Source organism: Leptonychotes weddellii, chromosome 7 (assembly GCF_054177405.1).
Source record: "Leptonychotes weddellii isolate Sample4059 chromosome 7, ASM5417740v2, whole genome shotgun sequence".
In the NCBI taxonomy this organism is placed as follows: domain Eukaryota; kingdom Metazoa; phylum Chordata; class Mammalia; order Carnivora; family Phocidae; genus Leptonychotes; species Leptonychotes weddellii.
The window spans coordinates 99,538,584-99,561,939 of record NC_138375.1 but is presented as its reverse complement, the minus strand read 5'-3'; the positions used below and the strand labels follow the sequence as shown (position 1 = coordinate 99,561,939).

Sequence of the window (23,356 nt, the reverse complement as noted above, 5' to 3'; positions counted from 1 at the left end):
TTCTCTCTCTCTCAAATAAATAAATAAAATCTTTAAAAAAAAAAAAAAAGAAGTGTATTTGTGTGGAGGAGCAGGAAATAAAAGATAGCTAAATCTTCATCTTCTGTGTTGGGAAATAAATACATAATGCGTAAATTAAAAAGTCACAAAATGATCATATTATTTGGAACTGAGAAAGTAAATAATAATCTGCTGCAAGAGTTCAAAATGGTTGACTAGAGGTGTAGTGGTGAGTTGGGAGTAAGAAATCAAGTTGATATTTATAACATGGTTTTTAGAGCTGTTTGACCCTTTAAACTGTTAATAAAATCTGTAACTTTGGTAAAATTCAAATTTAAAAAAAGTTATCAGAGCTAATTAAAAATATAAGAAACATATAGTAGAAAATAATGGAATACTTGAAGATATTTTGACTAAAACTTACAATATCAGTTGATTTATTATTTCAAACAGTTGGCTTTTACCCAATTCCTTTGCCCTTTTCCACATGGTAAAGGCATGCTGTGCCTGCTTTTAATTTTGAAAGAGGAGAAAGAAGGAGAGAGAAAGAAAAATAAAACCTTTAAAAGTATGTGCTGTTCATCTGCAAGAATTTTTATTAGGTTGATGGCTATATGTGCATAGCCCCAAAATTCTGAAAATAAGTTAAACTTTTATTTGGAAATCACGAGCTGAAAAGACAGCTTAGCTATTATCTTGATTAAAAGGAAAAGCTCCATAAAAATAATTGAAAACATATTATTTGATAAACCAAAAACTAGAAAAATTATTGTCCAAATGATGTGACATTATTAAACACTGTGAAAAATGAGGATTTCTGCAAAACTGCAAAAAAAAAAATTAAAAATCCTGTTCTACACTTCTGATGGAAATGTATTTTTGTTCAGGCATGTTTATTAGTTGCCTAGGCTGAATTTTTGGTTCTGTTGTCTGTTAGTCATAGACTGTGTGTTTTGTCTTCTAGTTACTATGTATCAAGCTTGGCACTGAAATACAGCTCTCCAGATCCTAGACCTGAGGATGAGGAGCAGCACAATTCAGAAGCCTTCTTTGGTCACTGATCCTACGTCCAATTTGAAACAAAAGTGATTATAACAAGCAGTACAAATTGAGTTTGCACAGAACTTCAACCTTTCTATACTTAAGTTTTGCCAACTCTAAAATGGGAATAATCATTTTAGCTTACCTGTTAGGGTTGCTCCAAAAAAGAATTAAGGTGATTGATTGTCAAAGACATCACCTAAAAAAAAAAAAAAAAAGGACTATTTAATTGTTAGATAGTATGATAAACACAAAAGTGACATTGAGTTTCATATCGCAATAGTAAGGGGATTGTTTCTGCTTTTCAATGTCTATGTGAGTAGGTATCATTTAAGGAAAAGGAGTGAATCATGTGTATTATATAAATAAGCACATATTTTTTTTTAATTTTATTTATTTGTCAGAGAGAGAGAGCACGAGCAGGGGGAAGGGCAGAGGGAAAGGGAGAAGCAGGTTCCCCACTGAGCAAGGAGCAGGATGATCCCGTGACCCTGGGATCATGACCTGAGCCAAAGGCAAATGCTTAACCAACGAAGCCACCCAGGCGTCCCAAGCACATACATATTTTTAAATCTTGTGATATTTACTAGATATTTATTATCTACTAGCTCTGTGTAAAATACAAAGTATCTGTATGTTTTTGTGTTGATATAGCCACAAAGCCCTAAGTCAGGATTTTAGGTATAGCCAAAGAACCAGCTCATTTAGCTTCCGCCAAAGTAAATGAATATAGAACATATTTTGCCAGTGCCATAAGCAATGAGTTGACAAGCCCCATGACATTTTTTGGTTACATGTTTTAAGTGACCACATTTTGAGTTACAAGGCTAACCAACCTCATGGCCATAAAAAGTTCTAACACTCCCACCCTATTAGATATTGCATTTATATCTAGCTTATTCATTTCTGCCTCCACATTGGGTAACTAGGGAAACAATGATGTCACTGCTCAGCATGGTACTTAGTAACGTCCCTATTTGGGCTCATGGTTTGGGAAGCCTGCAGTTATTTAATAAGTCTCACCTCCACCTCTGTAATAAATTGATACAACTTTTATTTTTCTGAGGGGAAAATAGGGGAAGCAGGATCATTCTGTATAATGTAGTTTGGAAGAAAATATGTATTCTAAAGTGTACTGTTTCTGAAAAATCATCTGTGCATTGGCAGCAAAAGTTTTTTGGTAGACATTGGCAACATTGAGCCAACTGTGTGACCCAAATTAATGTTCCCCCTGGACCACGTTCCTTTGAGCTGTCGTCCTTCCACTGGCCTTCACTTCCATTGGCCACCATCCCTTACCTACCACCTTACTTTTGTTTTGAGAAGCCAGATCTCTAACTTGGTCTTCTTCCTTGTAATCTTATTTCCAACTCCAACACATTGGTAAAAAAAAAAAAAGTTTTAAGGAATAAACAGTACCAGGGTATAGCCCTGGGCCCACTACCCTCAAAATGGGATAGAAATGAGTTGGCCATCTTTCCAGTCAAATAAATGGACACTCAGTACAGCTCAGCTATCACTTGCCTGATATGTCTGTGTTCTTAGTTGCCAAAATCATTTCACTCCCCGTTTTTTCTCAAAGTTGCTACACCCCTTGCTGCTCTCCTTCAGCTTTTGACCTGACAGTATAATTCATTGAGGAACTTGAAGCAACCAGACATGAATTCCATTATTTCCTCACCATCTAAACCACCAAACTTCTCTGCCTCTGAATCTGTCTTTCCTTCTACTTCCCTGAATGAAGGGTACCAAAGGCCAACCTGATGCTTAGGCTCAAGATCCTCCTACCTGTCATTTGTGGTTTTCCCCTCTTTCCCTTTCTGCTGGACATTCTCGTCATCCCCATGGTCTACTGTCTCCTGGTTTTCAAAAGCCTTTCCCTGACCCTACCTATCACTCTAGCTACTGACCCATTTCTCTTCTCCCCAGTCACTGGTAAATGGTATGTATTTCAAATAGAGAATTGTCAATTGTGTTGAATGCTGCTGAGGAGTCCGGGATCCACAGTTTTGGACCCTCAAGGAAGCATTTATACTTTACTGTCTCCATTTCCACATCTCCTGTTGTCTTCAGCCTCGCCTCACCAAGCTTCTGCCCCGTCACTCCCCTGAAACTGCTCTTGTCAGGGTTCCCAGGAATCCCATCAGTCATATCCTGTGTACCCTTAACTTCTTGGCAGTGTTCAGTACAACTGAACCTTCTGTTTAAAAACTGGTTCTCCCCAAAGCAGAGCCTGAGACAAAGTCTTGTATGCAGACTTGTTTATTTGGGGGAAAGATTCCAGGGAGCTCACATGATAGATCCCAGACAAAGAGAAAAAGCCAACAAGATTGTGTTCTGGTGTTGGCCATGGCTATGGGTGACCGATGCAGCCAGTACTTGATTCAGAAGACTCAGATTTATAAGACCTTGAAGAGTCTTATAAAATATGCCTTAGAACTGTCTGCTTGGAGCTTAAGAGAAGAAACATGTGTCTGTCAGATCTCATCCCTTCTAGCTTAGGGGTGGGCTCCTACATGTGTTATCTTTCTAGTCCTCACCAAGTGCCAAATGGGTTCCCACTCCATGGGCCAGAGAAGCTCCAAGGCAGGAAGAGGGAGGTATCTGGTTTCTAGGGATGTACCTGCCTGGTTGCACCTGAGTGAAGCCTTCATTGGGGCACCTGGGTAGTGCAGTTGGTTAAGCATCCCGACTCTTGGTTTCAGCTCAAGCGTGATTTCAGGGTTGTGATATTGAGCTGCACATTGGCTCCTTGCTCAGCACAGAGTGCTTAAGACTCTCTCTCCCTCTGCCCCCTTCCCCCCCTGCCCCGCCCCATGCTCTCTCTCTCTCCCTGTCTCTGAAAAAATAAATCTTTAAAAAAAAGTAAAAAGCCTTCCTGGGACTTGTCATTGCATCAGTGACTGGAGTAAACATTAGGGCTGAGAAGATGTAGAGGAGTCACGAGCTTCCTGGCACCACACTTATCAAGTATCTATCCATCTTACTTTCTGGTTTCTCCATTTCATGTCCTAATGTTGACATTCCCCATGGCTCTGTACTGGAGTTGCTGGTCTTAAAAATCCAGACACTTTCTAAGTGACCTTATTCATCCCCATAAATGTAAATATCATCTGTTTGACTTCCAAATCTAGCCCTAGAACTCCACGCTGGTGTATTTAATTATTTGCTTGTCTCATTCCATCTCATCATTTAGGGTATTATTGTAACATTAATACCCCCGTAATCCTTATCCATATCAAGAAATAGACCCAGAAGCCTTACTGTGTATTTCTCCAACCCTTTCATGCCACCATGCTTCTCTCCAAAAGTAACCACTCTCCTGACTTTGTAGTAACCTCTTGTGTTTATGATGTTATCACCCAAGTGTGCATCTTTAGACTCTGTTGTTTACACTTGCCTGAATTTTTTGATATATTTTTGGACTTCCTCACAATTTGAAGGACCTGGGCAATTTTGACCTGTAGTGTTTTTGGCAGTCTAGATTTTTTTCATGGTGCCATTTATCATGTTCTTTTTCTAATGTATTTCTTGCAAATTGGGTCCAGACACTTGATCAAATTCAGGTTAGATCCCTTTAGTAGGATTACAGCTGGTTTTCTTGTCTCTCTTTTGTAATGACATCATTGTCTAGATATGTTACTTCATGGGGTTACAAATTGGTGACATCCTACTTTAGCCATTTTCATTTTACTCTCTGGAATTTTTTTTTTTTTAAGAGATGCTTCTTTTTATCTACTATTTGATAACAGTTTATATAGGAAAGGCAAGGTAAATGATTTTCCTTAATTTATCAGTTTTCAAGATAATGAATTGGTTCCCTGTCATCCCCTGGAGGAGATACTTAGATTATTATAAGCATTTGAGTTTATATACATTTGATAGGCTTTGATCCACTGCAATTCTTATATTTATCGAAGCTCAAAGTATTCCATTTGGGGCAGTAGGAGCCTCTTTAAGTTGCCTCCTGAGTCCTTTAGACATGACCCCAGTGATTTGTTAGCTTTCTTACTCTGGTATGACAAGACGTACCAGATTCATCTTAAACATTTCTTGCCCTAGACTTGGTAGAGTGTTCTTATCACCCATTTCCAAGGTGAGTGGGGGATGGGTTTCCCCACACCAACAAGCAAGTCTCTGGACACTGGGTAGGCATCCTACAATTCAACTCAATTCTGACACTATCTGCCCAGAGATAGCAGCAGATCCCACAAGACTGCCGCTCCCACCTTCGGATGCCAGTTGCAAGCCCAGTTTGTTACCTGTGCTTTTGATCCAACTGGCTATAAATCAGAGGTTCCTATGACCATTTTTGTAGGTTTACTTAACTTGCAAGAGTAGCTCACAGAGCTCAGGAAACCCATTTACTTACTAGATCACTGATTTACTACTAGAGATACTGAAGGATACAAATCAACAGCCAGATGGAGAGATACATAGGACAAGGTATGAGAAAAAGGTGGGGAGCTTCCATGGTCTACAAGCACACCACTCTCCCATGTGTTCACAGACCCAGAAGTTCTCCAAACCTTGTCCTTTTGGATCTTTTGAAGGCTTCATTTCATAAGTATGATTGATTAAATTGTTAGCCATTGACAGTCCAACCTCCAGCCCCTCTCCCCTCTCTGGAGGTTGAGGGGTGGGATTGAAAGTTTCAACTCTCCAGTCACTGAGTTGGTTCCCCTGGCAACCAGCCCCATCTCTAGGTGACCTGGCTGCATTCTAAAAGTCACCTTATTAACATAACAAAAGACACCTTTACTCTTACCACTTAGGAAATTCCAAGGGTTTTAGAAGCTCTGTGCTAGAAACAGGGACAAAGACCAAATATATATTTCTTATTATAAATCACAATATCGCAGTTGACATCAGCCAATTTTCCAAGAAGCTCTGGTTTCCTTCAGTAGGAAGTGGTATATCAAGACCATAGTCTGGGGGATTGGTCATTGTTTCTAGGCTTTTCAGGGGAGCTAGAAAAGAAATATGTATTTATTTAATCATAAAATATCTCTTGAGATTCTGCTTTTATACTGCTGTATGTAATTCATATTCATGACTATAAGGGTTTTACTTACCCTCTTCTATGTTATATCTGTATCTCCTTTCTTCCACGTCATGAATTTTGCTTCTCAAGGACATAAGCAATAATAGAATTAGAATATCCCATAATAATTCCTTTGTTTTATGCCAACTGCACACACAACAGTCTCAGAGGAACAATGCTAATAACATTGATATCACTAATACTAATATAACTAATAATACCACCAACAATTATGATTACTGGAAGCAGTTAAAAAAATTTTTTTTGGCATATATAGTATCCCCATTTTTTTATGCTTGCACTCTAGTTTTAGGAGGTTGTAACTGTTACATACTTTTTTTTTTTTAAAGATTTTATTTATTTATTTGACAGAGAGATAGACAGAAGAGCACAAGCAAAGGGAGTGGCAGAGGGAGAGGGAGAAGCAGGCTCTGCACTGAGCAGGGAACCCGATGCGGGACTCGATCCCAGGACCCTGAGATCATGACCTGAGCCGAAGGCAGACGCTCAACCATCTGAGCCACCCAGGCGCCCCTGTTACATACTTTTTAACCTGTATTCAGTTCTACATGTAATTATATATTTAATGTTGACTATCAGTCTTTATATAACATCTCTGAGTCATATCTGTTGTGTGAAGCTTACTCTCTAGTAGATTCCTGAAGAAGTGCTCACAGGAACAACATTCCTTGAGTTCTCATGTAACCTTAATACTTCGTGCGCTTTGTACCTGAAGATAGGTTTTGCTCAATGTGTATCTTTGGCTCATATTTTCTTGAGTGTCTTAAATATGTTACTTGATTTTCTCCTGCCTTTAAGCACTGCTATCAGAATGTCTGATAGTAATTTTCTTTTCCTTTTGGGCTGGACACCCAAATAAGTTTTTATTTAAAATCCATTGAGTTTAAAATGTAGCTTTAGGGGATGCCTGGGTGGCTCATGGGCAGCTGCCCTCCAGCTGGGGTCATGATCTCAGGGTCCTGGGATCAAGCCCCACAGTCCCTGCTTAGTGGGGAGTCTGCTTCTCCCTCCCCCTCTGCTGCTCCTCCTGCTTGTGCAGGTGTGCGCGCGCGCGCACTCTCAAATAAATAAATAAAATCTTTTTTTAAAAATGTAGCTTTGAATATTTATTTTAGGAATTTTTTTAAGAGTCTCATGCTCTACCGACTGAGCTAGCCGGGCGCTAGGAATTTTTTTAAGTTAGTTTTTAGTATTTATTTTGTCTACTTTTCTTTAAGAACCTCTATTATTCATATAGTAGATCTTTGATTGTTTTTAACATTTGTCACTTTTTTCCAAATGCTTTTTTTATCTCTTTTTACTTAAAAAAAGTAAATATTTCTCTTAAGACCTTTTTTTTTTTCCTATTTTTTCTTTCTTATGCTCCTAGTTTGGCCTTCATGTCTAAAATTGTTTTTCTCCTTTTATTTCTAATTCTTTCTTGAATTCTGTCATCTCATTTTCTAATTTTGATTTATGCTATTCTTTGATTTCTTACTTTTTAATTTTTTTTAGATCATTTTGAAATAGCAGATTAAAGTCTGTGTGTTTTGTGGACATCTCTTTCTGGCATGCTCTCATTGACTTTAGGGATGTTATTCTCCTTATTCTGTTTTTAAAAATAATAATTTAGTGTGGGACTTCAATACTTTCATGTTGCTTTTTTTTATGTGAGATTAGTTTTCCTTAACTTTTAGAAGGAGGCTTGGTTCACGTAGCTTTCGTAAAGTATTAACAAAATATGAGGGCTTGTGTTCTTAAATTTCCTGGTTTTGTTTCCCTCTCCCACTTGTATCTGGACCATCTCTTTCCATGGTCTCTGTCATCCATATCCTTCTCAAGTTTGATTCCACTAACAGCCTTTTTGCTACAATGTAGGGCTCTGGCCTGGAAGGGAACTCTGGCTGATCATTTCCAAAAGTTCATAGACTCTAACCGCTTCAGATGCTCTTGTGCACTTGGCCCTGTGGTTGTAGGTAAAATCCTGCCACTTTTAGCTGCTGTTTTGTAGTTGGCCTGCTGTGCTTTCAGTGAATTCCTGTAGGCAGTTTTGGTATCTTCTGTTTTCATATCTGGCAGATATCCTATAGCTTTTCTGTGCTTCCCCTCGTACAGATGCAGATACTGGGCAGATCTTGTGGTTGTCTCCACCCACTTATGTTTTGGGTTTTATAGAGCTGATACTCTGTCACCAAGTTTGGTTGTAAATGTAGTCTATAGCTTTTGAGTTGTAGTGTCACCTTGCTCATTTTTTATTTAGGGGTTTGGTTTCCAGTACCACTCCATCCTCCTATAGCATTCTCAAGAAACTAGTAATTTTAAGCCAAAAATAAATCAACCAAATCTCTCTTTGAATCAACTATATGGTTATTCTTTGTAAATGATAAAACTACTTCGGGTGTGCCAAGATGATCAAATTTTATTTTTACAAGAGTGAAACAAAATGCACATCTGCTTTTTTCTAAACCACACTGCTGTGTCTCTTTTCTTGGAGCCCTATCAAAAATTACATCACAGAATGGAATATATTGTTCCTAATTTAACACTTTTGGGGTGGTTAGATCATATGTATGTAAATGTTAGAGAAGTGTTGAGATCTTTGGAAATCATTGTGTTAAAATATATGTTTCCGTTAGTGCATTAATATTATAAATGAAGTGCAGTTCCTGACTTCATACACAAGTGTTAATGAATAGACACATTTACCTACTGATTAAATATAAATAGCTTCCCCCACATTGATGGCTGAACAGACTAGGGCTTTAGAAAATTATTACTTAAACCTTTACCTGGCAGTCTCCTCAACTTTCCATGTGATTTATATGGCGACTGATTTACCAATGGCTTTAAAATGATCTTCACTCCCTTGGCCGCCTGGCTCGCTCAGTCAGTAGAGCATGCTACTCTTGGTCTTGGGATTGTGAGTTCAAGCCCCATGTTGGGGGTATGCTTAAAAATAAATAATTTCTAAAATAAGTAAAACAATATTCACTCAGAACTAGAGCTTTTTAAGATAATATAAGATTCCTTGACTAGGCCACTCTGTCAAGTATAGCCTCATAAGACCATAACAGATTACACCTCTCATAGTTTTATTGAAGAGATAATATTCAGTAGAATTTATTTTCACTTAGACTTTATTGTTGTAAATCAAAGTATAAAATGTCTTAGAAAAATTATTTAAACGCCATCACAGATTGATGGATGGATAGAAAAATGGATAGATGTTTATATACATTATGAAGTGAGCACAGAAAAAAGTTAATGATAGAATCTAAGTGATGGGTATAGATACGTTTACTGTAAAATTCTTTCAACTTTGCTGTATGCTTGAAAATGTTTGTAATAAAGTATTAGAGAAAATATCATAAATGTTAAACCTCTGTGAAAGTGAAGTAGAAGATACCTTGGATTTCACTCTAGAATCCTTATTTAAAACCAAAGTTTGTAAGAGCTAGAAGAATTATACTTTGAAAGTTTCTTCTGTGTGTATTTAAGCACATTTTTGTAACTTGTATGAAGGAAGAATTTCTTTAAAACAGGTTGTATCTGTTATTCATGGAAGCTCTCTGTCCAAAATGACTTCAGGAAGGAGGTTTCCTTGATACAGGCTTAAAATAAAAATCAAATTAAAAAAATTTTTTTGAACTGGGTGCCAGAAGATGCTTTTATAGACAATTCCCTCCCCACATACTCATGCCTACGATAGGGTTTTGTTTTTCAGCTGTGACAGGAGGGACGTGTTTGGGGCATAGGTCCAAGAAGATTGTAAAGTGATGGTGGTATCTTTGCTACCTGCCCATAGCATGGGTTTGGCCCCTCAGGATTAGAGAAGTAAAGGTCAGAAAGTAGACCTCCTGCAACTCTGGGCACCAGCCCATGTGGGGCTTACATGTCCCAATGTGCAGAGAGTGAAGGTGGAGGCCATTCTGCCAACTAGCATGGAAGTCAGGTCAGCTGTGGTATGTTGAGGGCTGACAATTAGAGGTCCTTGGCCTGGACCTCATTGTTCTCAGAGTGTGAGCCTTCTGCAAAGACCTCAGTGGGGTTCATTCAACTAGGTTCCTGAGCAGTGATGAGGACATCTGTACGGAAGAGGAAAAGGTGGTAGACCCACGTGAGACTGCCGTGCCAGACTGGGTAGTAGACAGAGATGAGTCTCCCTTTGGTGGCTGATGGAAACAAATGAGGGATGCTTTGAGTACACTTATTGTTTGAGAATAAGTGCCCTAAAAAGCAGAGCCTGAGATGGAAATTCTCATTCAAGTAATTCATCTGAGAACTGTTCTCAGGAGAAGGGTGTGAGGAAAGCATGATGGGGCAAGGGGAAGACAGCTACCCAAAAATGAGGTCTTAGGTAGAGGTTAGCTTCAATTAGACCTCACAAAAAGCTCTGGAGAGTAGATTGCACCTCACAACTGGTCCCTGAGGCGAGGGAGTTGGTCTTCCATAATTTTCTATCAGCCAGTCATTGGCTAAAGTTTGGACCAGCTGTAGAGGTTTGGAACAGCCTTCCAAATGAAGAGGGCAATTCTTTGGAGAAAAAGGAAGCTGTGTCTTATTAAAATCCAAACTAGAGTAGTGGGTGCATGGCCTATAAAAGGGAGCTGAGTGGGGCTTCCTCTTTCACAGGTGGGGGTCTCTGAGTCATTGTAATCTAGGTATAAATGGGAAGTGACCCTCATTTTATAGTCTCAGGCTTTTGAGGCTAGCCACACTCACCAAATATTGATCTTAGATTATCTTCAAGCTTGTAGACCACGAACGGGTAATGTGCTTTGCCTTTAGGGACTATACCTGATTATAGCATTGTAAGCTCCATACTCACGACTGGATGATTTTTAAAATATGAAAGGAATAATAACAGTGTAAAAAGAAAATTTCATTCAGGGTTAGCTCTCAGGGAATTCAGTCCTGTTTCTACAACTTCTGTGACTTCGGCCAAGTCTTTAAACCTGTCTGGGTTCTTGTTAGATAAGGGATAATTGACATTTGCTACAACCTTAATATTTGCTTATTCTCTTTAGAAGGTAATAGGGAGCCGTTGAAAGTCCTCCAACAGAGGCCGTTTGGTTTAAAGTATCTTGAAGAAAGGTGAAGCCAGTAACACTGGGGGTACTGCCTGGAAGAGTGAGAAGCAGAGAGACAGACTAAAAGCTGACACAGTAATCAGACTTGAGGTAGTAAGGCCTTCCCTGCTTCCCTCAACCAAACTAGGTTAGAATCCCTGCAGAAGTCTCTCAAAGCATCTTGCAATTACACATTCAGTGTTCACTTTATCCACTAAACATTACTTTGCATAGGGGCAGGAACCATGCCTGTCTTATTCATCATTGCATATCCAGAGGTAGACACCATGGTGTCCAGCAAATATTTGCTGAATAAATGAGGAGCTTGAATAAAATAGAGGAATGTAGTTTAATTCAATTGGTCAAGAATAAATGACAAGTCTTGGTATCTGATGAAGGAGAAGAGTGACATAACTTTAAAGCTTTGAGCCTGAGAGGGCATTAATAAGTTAGAAGGGTAAGTCTATGAGTTTTCTGTTGCTGCAGAACAACTAACCTTGGATTAAAATGATGCACAATACACCTATTGGGTGGGGAATCTGGGCACAGTTTAACTAGGTCCTTTGTTTAGGGTCTCACAGGCTGCAATGAAAGAGTCAGCCAAAGCTGATACTCTTCTCTGGAGTTTGGGTCTTCTTCCAACCTTGTTCAAATTGTCAGTTGAATTCAATTCCTTGTGATGATAGGGCCGCTCAGCAGCTAGTGGCTGTCTTCTTCCTAAGTAGTTCACAGCATCGTCATTTGTTTTTTCAAGGTCAATAGAAGAATGTCTTTCTTCAATTCTCTTCTTTCATGGAAGGGATACACCCTGTTTTAAAGGTCTCACCTGATTAGGTCAGGCCCACTTAGGATAATTTCCCTTTTGATTAACCCAAAGTCATCTGATTGGGGATCTTAATTACATCTGCTCAATTTCTTCATCCTTGCCATATTCCACTGGCTAGAAGCAAATCACAGGCTTTACCCACATTGAATGGGAGAAGATGACCCAAAGGTGTGGATACCAGGGGGTAGGAATCACAGGGAGCCACTCTGGAATCCTACAGATCACAGTAAGTCAGCTCCATCCTTGTCACATTTGAATATTAATGGGAGACAAGATGCCAGTGATGGGTGAAAGGTCATATGGACTTGTGGGTTGGACACAGTTGGTACTAGGAGAGAAGGTTTATTATCCAGAGAGGAAAGCAAAGGGACAAAGACACTCTAGGTTTTGGGAAGATGTTTACTATTTAGGAAAGGAAATGGACCTAGAGAAGAAGAGAAAGATCAGCAAAATAGAGGAAAGGAACTCAGAGTGAACTCTCACGTAAGCAGGAGGGAATTTCAAGAGCTGGGAGATTAATAGAGTTGAAGGTCACAGCCCTGCAGGGGAACACTGGCAAAGCCATCCATCTGACCATGCAGTGACCTTAGAGGACACTGTGTGGTGCTGTGGTGGTGTCAGAGTCGAGGCTGCGGGGAATTAGTGAAGCAGGGGCTGGTAAAGTAGCGGAGGAGGAGTGTTGGGTCGAGGCCTCTGAGAACTGCCACGTCCGTCAGGGGCTGGGCTGGGTCAGGAGTCACTGCTTCTGCAAGAGAATGAGCTTCCACCGGGGCCTGTTTACTCTAGCTCTTCCTACACCGCCCTCTGTTGACTTTCATAACACCACAGTTTGCCTTCAGGCTGTTCGGGGGCTCTCCTGGGCAAGACAAGTGAGACTTTTAGGAGAAAACACCTACCAACTTGGGGAATCGGAGGTAGGGAGCCTTTCTGCTCTCTGAATAATTAAAAATAGACTCTTCCATCTAGTTCGTGACTTGAATTTTTAATGATGAGTAAAAATCCCTTGCTTGGTTTCCTTTTGGCCAGGCCGCATTTCTTTCAAGTCAGGAGCCCAGTTGCCCTAGATGTTTTGCAGAAATCAAGTCGAATTCTGGGGAAATGAAATAATAGGAAGCATTAAGCAATTTTTGGGCCCAAGACAGATATTCTGAGACTCTTGAAATAACCAGTATTGAAGAGGTGTCTCATTAATCAAATGCAGTGTTGCCATATAAAAGCTAAATTTAATTCCAGTGTAGGAAATCCATAAATGAGGCAGTTTCTCTTCATGGCATCTCAGGATTGTGTTCCATTCTGTCTCCTTTCATTCAAAAGATCAACCTGAAATAATTTCGTTTTTATTATGAGAGGTGTGTAGCTAACAAAGACCAACACAGTGTCATTTGATTGTATCAATATGGCAATAATGTTGGACTTTCTTGTATCTCACTGTCATTATTTGTTACAAATCCTTACTTCCATCACCAAGCAATTCACATAAGTGTTTTCATCTTTTTTTTCTTTATCATTTGTTCCATGTTAAAAATTCCTGGATATAAATACTATTCATAGAAAAATAGGATTAAAACCTACAGCTCTAAGAGTTTATAATCATCTCTGCAGCCCACTGTGTTCATCTAACATTTTAAATGGATTTTTCCATCATTCTAAACCAATAGGGTAACTGCTATACACACTGTTGTAAAGTGTATTTCATGGCTCACTGGGTTTTTCTGTCTTTAACTTTACAATATATGTAATTTGATTAAAAATTTTGGCTGGTCGGGATAAGGAGAAATAGAGGGAAATTGCTCTTAACGGAATCTGCAGTGTGCCTGGGATTATAATTGAAGCAGAAATGAACATCTTTCTCTGTAGGAAGTTAAAGAAAGGCTTTGTTCCATTTTTACATTGGAGATCATCTGTTATTGTAACCTAGACACCTAAACCCACTCCAGATTCAAAATGTGCCATTTATAAACATGCATGCCAAGTTTCAAATGCCCTTTTTAATGTTTGCATATAATTTGAAGCTTGCAATGCCAAAGTAAAATACAGTTTCCATTGTATTGCATTACCCACGCTGCATGTGAGCTGCCTCTTTTCTCTGACATTACTTGAATAGACCAAGCATAGTTTGACTTGGTTCAAAAGAGGAATGTTTCTCGGCTCAACTGAAATGATTGCTAGGTAGAAGCTGCCAACTTCATTTTCCCCCCACAGAAATGTACATTTTTCCCTATTATAAAATGTACTTATAATAGAAATGAGACAGTTCCCAAGAGTGTGGTTATCCAGAGGTAATCTCAACCCAATCTGATTAGAGGCAAGTGGCTCATGCCTCAAAATGCTCCAGGGTATGATTATTTTATGATAACCATACTCTGTATCATGTCTTATTGATTAACTAATAAAGCGTCAGCATTTCTATTTAGAAGAAAAGCTGAGAAACCAGGGGAGAATTCTGGTTCTAGAAGGAAGTGATTCTTTTGAAGGACCCAAACTACCTCTTTTGTGCCAACTTTTTACAATTTTGGGTGGAACATGAAAAGTCATCACGTGCCTATTTTCACATCACTTTGGCGATAAGATCATTCATTTGTTAAATCTGATGTATTGATTTATATTTAAATGTACCATAAATTGTTGCCTCTCTCTGTTGTGAGAGGAGAATGTGTGAGAGCAGAATGACATTTCTTTAAAGAATGCTGCATTTTGTTCTCCTCATCCAGATGACTTCATTGCACAGGTCCAGGGAAATATAGATAGAACCCGAAAAATATAGCAACCAGCTTGCTATGGAAGCCATATGCTGGTAATATCAGCTAGCTTTGGAGTGAGAAGAGCATATGACTAGCAGGCAAGTATTTTGCAGCTAGAATAGCTCTTGGACTACCACTAGGAATGTGTTCCATGGCATATAAGTCCAACAATCAAGTACCCACAATATCCATATCTCTCCCAAAGGCTATGACTACGTGTATATGAAAAAAGGTGGGATAGGGAATTGAAGCAATTACCTTACATGATTCAGTTCGATTCAACAACCTGTTTTGTCATAGTTACTTTATGTTTTCATTGTAAATATAAGCTTATGGCCCAAATTACCAAATTATTGCCTCAGCATTCCATTTTCTCTTGCTATGTAGAAACAGCTAATATATTCAAATTCAAAAATGTTCCACAAGTAGTAGTGTCCACTGTAGTTCTTGGTGATGTATGTTTTTGATGAAATTTCACTATCTGAGAAGTATCGTCTAGTCACTTCTATAATCACTGGTCAAGAGGCCCTGGGTGTTGGGGTCAGGAGATCTCTTTCACTCCTCAATCCATATCCTTGGCTATACATTATTGATGTCACTCTAACAAAGATATACATAGGATTAGCTTAATTTATTCATTCCTGCTTTAAGTATCCCACTACTCACAGAGCCAGTGGTATTTTTATCTTCAAAATCCAAATCTGCTAGAATGGAATTTCTAATTTCCCAAAGAACATTTTACCAGAATCTCTATCTTTAAGATTTAGGTTTAGTATTTGTCACAGGAACCATCCAGATGTTTTCATAAGGACCTTAAAACTGATCAAACTGATTATTGAACACACATCTTCCTATTAATCTGATATTGTTTCTTGCCCTTTTAAAAACAGGATTTTACTGCTCATCTGTTTTTTTCTCCTATGATGGCAGTGTTGTTTTTTTTCATCAGACCTTGGTTTGTGTTGCTTGTTTGTTTGTTTCTTCTGGACAGACACACTCCTTCTAAATTATCTTTGACAGTCTTGCACAGCAAGATATGAAGGCTCTGCCCCCTATGTTCTCAAAATTAAGGGAACACTGAACTCGCAAAGACTGATGATGACATTTGTACTAAGAAGAGCTGTCCAGGAAGAGCTCCCCCAACTTTTCTCCCTGGAGTGAAGAGCCAGCTACTCGATTGGTTCTGATCTTTGCAGATGTTAACAGATCCTGGGTGAGGATCAGCATAGATCAGTAATGATTGGTGTTCTCATGTTTTTTCTTCTGTTTGCACTTATTATGGAAGGGAGGCCTCATTAAAATGGAGCCAGGAGGCCAGAAGGGGGAGCTCTCGTGCCCTACCACTCCTTATCAAATGCAGAACCCACAGGAAGAGCAGAACCTTCCCAGACCAAATGAATACTGCTTTACTAGCAGGCAGAAGAAAGGTTTTCTCCTCGCCCGGCAACAGCCCAGCCAATGAGAAACTGCCACAGCTCTGCCTGTGAAAAGCCACTGCACTTCAAACTCCTAGTTTACTCCAATGGACTTTTTGTTTATAAGACCCCCTCCCAGCTCCTCCCTTTCCTCTGTAAGAGTGTTCCTCTCCTTTGTTCTCTTGAGTTGCCTGTGGTTTTGACATGGCTTGCATGTCCCAAATGACAATTCTTGGCTCTTCCCAAATAAACCCATTTTTGCTGGCAAAATAACTGAGTTTTATCTTTAAGGTTAACATAACTGAAGCTGTTCTGTTTTGGTTTGGGTTTTTTGTTTGTTTGTTTCACATTGACCAATGGAAATAATTTAGGTATATGAACACATTTTAAGATATTGTGTGTCCTTCTATCTCTGACCTTCTCATGTCTGGGTCTCTGGAGGGCTGTTCCTTTTGGGTGTGTAGTTCAGTAACTCCCACATTTAGTTAGCACAGGCTACATTACACTGCAGTAACGCACAATTGCGAAGTTGAGGTGTCTTAAAATAACATTTATTTTTCATTCTAGAGGTGAGCGTATTGGTCAGCGGGATAGGCTCTGCCCCACATAACCTCACTTTAGGACCCAGGCTATCAGGAGCATTGCTGTGCCCTGGGGCAGTGGAAAAGAGAGCTCTGGGGAGTCCTGCATAGGTCAAGTGTTCTGGCCCAGAAGTGATACACACTGACCAACATGATGCTCATACTCCATCCAACAAGGATTGTACCAGAGAGAACAGACAGTACAGAGCTATTATAGGTCTGGAGTAAGGGAGAGCTGGAAGCACTTGGTGACCAGCATGAATGACTATCACATCCCCTCAGTTAAAACAATAGAGCAGGCTGCCTGGGTGGCTCAGTCAGTTAAGTGACCGACTCTTGATTTCAGTTCAGGTCATGATCTCAGGGTCGTGAGATTGAGCCCTGAGTCAGGTTCTGTGCTTAGCAGGGGAGTCTGCTTAAGATTCCTTCCCTACCTCTCCCTCTGCCCCATTCCCCCCCCCACCAAAATAAGTAAATAAATCTTTTAAAAACAAAACAATAGAGCTACCTTTTTCCAGATTATGGAGGAGCTCATTAGCTTTTCTTCTCACATTACGTAATAAATCCATACCATACCTCAAAACCCCAGATTAAAGATACTGTCATCAAACTTTAAGGTTTGAGGGTACATTTATTAGTTTTCTATTGCTGCATGAAAAATTACTGTACACTTATTGGCTTAAAACAATCTGTATTTTTTATCTGGTACTTTCCATGGATCAGGAGTCTGGATATGGGTTAGCTGGGTGTTATGCTCAGGGTCTCATCAGGCTGAAATCAAGGTGTCCGCAGGGGCTCCATGTCATCTGAGGCTTAGGTTCCTCTTACGGTCTCACTGGTTGTTGGGTGAATTCAGTCCCTTGTGGTTATTGGAGTAAAGTCCCTAGCTTCTTGCTAGCTATTGGTCAGGGACAACTCTCAGTTCCTAGCAGTCACACTCAGGTTCTTTGCCACACAGCATCTTCTAGAAGCAGTTCGCAGCACAGTTGTTTGCTTCTTCAGGGTCAGCAGGAGATGCTTCTTCAGGGTCAGCAGGAGAAAGCTCTCTGACTTTGTTGATCTCTTTTGAGGGCTCTGCTGATTAGGTCAGGCCCACCTAGGTTAATCTCTCTTTTGATTAACTCAAAGTCAACTAATTAGGGGTCTCAATTACATCTACAAATACCTCTGCCATATAACATAATGTAATTATAACATAATGTGATGTATAAATGCCATTATATTTACAGGTTCCTCTCACACTCAAGTGGTAAGGGGGATTATACAGGACATATACACCGAGGGACAGGAACCTTGGGGGCCGTCTTAGAATTCTTCCAACATAGAGACATAGAGGGACCATATCTGTGCAATTAGAAGCCAGTCTTGCAAGCTGGTAGTGCTTGGGACCATCTTAATAGCTGGATTTACAGAAGAATTTGTTGTTTTGTTCAGTGCATCAATACCCAAAACATAAAAAGAAGGAGAAAGGGAGGGAGGAAGGAAACCGATGTGAAATGACATCAAGTTGAGATGGCCATGAAGCGGTGAAGGAGCCACACGTGAATCATATCAGCATCCCAAATGCTGAAGTTCCGGTTTATTTCCAAGTGTCACACTGTCTCTTTAATATAGATAAATGTGGCATTCTTAGATGGCCCTTGGTGTATCTTATTGTGTCTCCTTTTTGATATAGCATTTCTTTAAGATTTCCTTTAAAGAAACTTACTGTGTTATTCTTTTCTAGAGAGCAGCACACTGCTTTGCTTTGCTTCTTGCTCAACTGCCTAAGATGGCTCATTATTCTATAATATGTGCAGTATTGCCCAGAAGTAATTTTCCTTTTATTTTTGCCCACAAGATGGAAAATTAAGGTTGAAATACAACTTTATTTTTGCTTTTCCCAGAAGAGGTGACAGTGTAGTTTTTCCTGCCTGTTTTTCAACAAGCAATGAAATATTATTTTGGCGACAACTGTTGACTCCTTCATTCTATTTTGGCAAAAGTTTTATGTAGAGAGTCTCCTGCCTTTGTTTATGCCCTAGAGGCCCATGCTAGGGTCTTGCAGGTTGGGGGATCCACTTTCAGAGCCTTTGTGACCTAGTTTTTCTGCCTGTCACTGCTCTCACATAGGCCTTCACATGCTACTCTTCCTTTTCTAATTGGAGAGGCTCGTTCCCCATCTCCTCATAACATTTCTGACCAGGAAATACCACTTTTTTTTCACTAAAGAAACGAGGAAGCTCTAACAAAGACTTGAATGTTGATGGTTTCAATTTCTCTTTGGTCCTGAGTATGCAATACTAGTAGAAACATTGACCAAGAGAGACTCTACATGTTAAGAAATTTTATCTTGATTTCATTATTTTCTGTCCCCTGTTGGTCCTTTTTAAATAAATTCCAATGTGATAAAGTATTTAAAGAACTTTAATAATGAAGAACTACTAGGATTATCTTTTAGGCCCACTTTTATACACATCTTTTCCTCTAATTACGTTTAACATCATTTCGTGACCAATACCTAAGGTGAACTAATTTGATGGGAAAGCATTTTTTTTTTTTTCCAGCTAAGGAATGTTTAAAGAGTCTATAAGGTCCTGAAGCTTCTATTCAATATTCATTCAGCACAAATTCTCGAGACCTGGGTTTGAATTACTGTTCTGCCACCTCCTGAGTATGAGTCTCATGCATATTACATATTTCTCTAAGTCTCGTTTATTGTCTGTAAAATGGGTGTAATAAGCTCTAGCTCCTTAGGTCATGAATATTCAAAGACTGTAATCACATAAAAAATATATTACATTATCACCAAGTTAGGAATCCAAGGAATGGTCTAGTCATTTAATATAAAGAAATACGTAAGTATAACCCATTAACTGATTATTAGCGAAAAACCATGGGATCATCTCAGCAGATGGAGAAAAGGTATTTGAAAAACTTCGACATTTAATCATGATTAAAAACTCTTAGCCAACTCTTAGGAAATTCCTTTATTTGATAAAGGTATTGACCGAAAACCTAGAGTAAACATTTTTATTAATGAAATGTTAGAAGCATTCCATTTAAAATCAGTCCAAAGATAATAGTACTCATCTATTACCACTTCTGTATTTAACATTATACTGCAGTTACTAGTCAACACAGCAAGATATGAAAAAGAAAGAAAAACATAATGGTTGAAAAGCAGGAAGCATGATTGATAATATTTATGGAGGGTATGACCACTTTGGAGAGAACCCCAAGGAACCTACGTACATAATAAGAGAGTTTTTCAGGCTAGTTTGATTCTATGATTAATATATTAAAACCAACATTTTATTTGTATACTCAAACAACAAACAGTTGGGAAACATCTTTTAAAAGATTTTCTTTTATAAAGAACCTAGAAATTAGCCTAACACAGGACTCCCCAGGTTGGAATGGAAAAGATTATAAAACTTGCTTGAAGTCCTTACCCAGCATATATTTCATGGCCAATAACTATAATCACTAAGAATTATGTGCAGATCTTCAACTGCCTTGCATTTTCATTGCATGCTGGCCTGCTTAGCCAAAATCATAGTCATAGCCAACACTCCCCCCACCCTAGCCCCGCACCTGTGCAACTGAGTGTGACTAGAGTAAAATAACACAAACATGCCCACTGGTTTCACTTCAAATTTAGGATTGCTCATTTTAACTGGGCCCTACTGCTTCCCTGAAACTATGCTGTGTTTTTTTTTGGTCCATTGCTATTCCCATTCTCCTATACCAGTGTTTTCAAAATGGGTACATGAACATAGAATCACCACGTAATCCAGCCATTCCACTCCTAGGTAGACACTCAAAAGAATTAAAAGCAGGTACTCAAACAGAAATTTGTACATCCGTGTTCAGAGCAGCATGATTCACAATTGCCAAAAAGTGGAAACAACCTAAATGTCCTTTGACAGATGAGTGGATAAACGAATGTGGTATTTATGTATAATGGAATGTGATTTTGCTTTAAGAACAAGTGAAATTCTAACACGGGCTACAGCATGGATAAACCTTGATAACATATGCTGAGTGACATAAAAGGCAAGTACTGTATAATTCCATTTATATGAGGTAGCTAGAATAGTCACATTCATAGAGACAGAAAGTAAAATGGTGGTCACCAGGGGCTGGAGGGAGGGAGGAATGGGGAGTTGTTTAACAGGTACAAAATTAGAGTTTAGGAAGGTGAAAAAAGTTCTGGAGATGAGTAATAGAGATGGTTGTACCACAATGTAAATCTATTTAATGCCATTGATTGTATACTTAAAAATGGTTAAAATGGTAAATTTTATATTACATATATTTTACCACAATTTTTAAAAGGGAACATATCCAGGACACCTGGGTGGTGCAGTTGGTTAAGCATCCAACTCTTAGTTTTGGCTCAGGTCATGATCTCAGGGTCATGAGATCAAGCCCCACGTCTGGCTCTGCGCTCACCGATGCATCTGCTTAGAACTCTCCCCCCTCTCCCTCTGCCCCTCCTGCCTCTCTCTCTCTTCCTAGAATACATAAGTAAATCTTTTTTAAAAATTAACTTTAAAAAAAGAACATATGGGGCGTCTGGGTGGCTCAGTTGGTTAAGCGACTGCCTTCGGCTCAGGTCATGATCCTGGAGTCCCGGGATCGAGTCCCACATTGGGCTCCCTGCTCAGCGGGGGGTCTGTTTCTCCCTCTGACCCTCTTCCCTCTCTTGCTATCTGTCTCTCATTCTCTCTCTCTCAAATAAATAAATAAAATCTTTAAAAAAATAAATAAAAATAAAAAAAGAACATATGAAGGCTTCTTACGAGATTCGTGGTCGAGGCAGTCACTTTGTAGATATACTCTTTCCCAAAACTAATGTGCCTAAGAATGTCTGAGATCCAGGAGTCCTCTTTCACGTTTGCTCTTCTCTTCTTTATGAAAAAAATATTTTCAATCATGCATCTCATCTATTATGAATCTTATTATGGAGCATGGCCCTGGTGTGTAAGAAACTAGATAAAGAAATAATTTGAAATATTGTTGTACATGTTGAGAAAATGAATGAGTCATTTTTGGGAAATATTTATTACTACAGCTCAGTTATATTCCAACTCTTTACTTTTTTTTTTTTTTTAATTTATTTATTTGAGAGAGAGAGCACAAGAGTGGGGAGCGGGAGAGGGAGAAGCAGACTCCCTGCCGAGCAGGGAGCCCAATGTGGGACTCGATCCCGGGACTCTAGGATCATGACCTGAGCCGAGGGCAGTCGCTTAACCAACTGAGCCACCCAGGCACCCCCAACTCTTTACTTTTAATTAAGCTGGAAAAGAACTAATTGAGTTGTCAGCAGATAGATCATTAAAAATAATTTTTAATGATCGATATAAAATATTTATACAGATAATCATTTCTTGAAATATAATTAATATACCATGTTGTATTAGTTTCAGGTGTACAACATATTGATTCAACAATTTTGTGCATTACCCAGTGCTCACCACAATAAGTGTAGCCACCATTTGTCACCACACATTATTACAATATTATTGACTATATCCCCTATGCTGTACTTTTCATCTCTGTGACTTATTTATTTTATAATTGGAAGTTTGTACCTCTTAATCCCCTTTATTTATTTTGCCCATCCCCCCACCCACTTTCCCCTTTGCAACCACCAGTTTGTTCTGTGTATTTAAGAATGTTTTTGTTCCTTTGTTTGTTTATTGTTGTTGTTGTTTTAGATTTCCACATATAAGTAAAATCATATGCTCCTTGTCTTTCTCTGTCTGATTTATTTCGCTTACCTCAATACCCTCTAGGTCCATCCATGTTGTCGCAAATGACAAGATCTCATTCTTTTTGATGTGTGAGTAATATTCCATTGTGTATATCTATTGATGGACACTTGGTTGTTTCCATATATTGGCTATTTTAAATAATGCTGTAATAAGCATAGAGATATATGTCTCTTCATGCGATAGTGTTTTTGTTTTCTTCAGAGAAATACTCAGAAGTGGAATTACTGGGTTATATGGTATTTATATTTTTAATTTTTTGAGGAACTTCCATACTCTTTTCCATAGTGGCTACACCAATTTGCATTCCCACCAACAGTGCACAAGGGTTCCCCCTTTCTCCACATCCTCACCAATCCTTGTTATTTCTTCTTTTTTGATTTTAGCCATTCTGACTGGTGTGAGGTGATTATCTCTTTGTGCTTTTGATTTGCATTTCCCTGATGATTAGTGATGTTGGGCATCTCTTTATGTGTCTGTTGGCCATTTGTATGTCTTCTTTGGGAAAATGTCTATTCAGGTCCTCTGACCATTTTTTTAATTGGATTGTAGATCTTAATATATTTTGGATATCAACCCCTTATTGGGTATATCATTTGCACATATCTTTTCCCATTCAGTATGTTGCCTTTTCTTTTTGTTGGTGGTTTCCTTCACTGTGCAAAAGCTTTTTAGTTTGGTATAGTTCCAATAGTTTATTCCTTCAGTTAGGAATATACACATAAGATTCATATAAGAACTCTTTGCTTTTACTTAAACTGAACTGAAAAATAATTTTTGATAATAGATATAAAATATTTATAAAAATAATTTTCAATCATAATCTTTGTGATTTTGATAAATAACTCAGGAGTTTCAAAAATTTTATAACTTTGCTTTA

General features: G+C 38.8%; 1 long non-coding RNA gene across 16 annotated transcripts in view; it reads left to right on the top strand.

Moving 5' to 3' along the window:
- LOC115943399 (uncharacterized) overlaps positions 1–23,356 on the top strand; it is a 64,644-nt gene that overhangs the window by 32,820 nt on the left and 8,468 nt on the right. For 8 of the 16 annotated variants that reach the window (XR_004077983.2, XR_014147176.1, XR_014147175.1 and 5 more), the window contains one exon: positions 75–956. The exons of 4 other annotated variants lie outside the window; for them this stretch is intronic. This is a non-coding gene — a long non-coding RNA (uncharacterized LOC115943399). 4 more of the 16 variants (XR_004077980.2, XR_004077978.2, XR_014147171.1 and 1 more) reach the window with 2 other exon arrangements.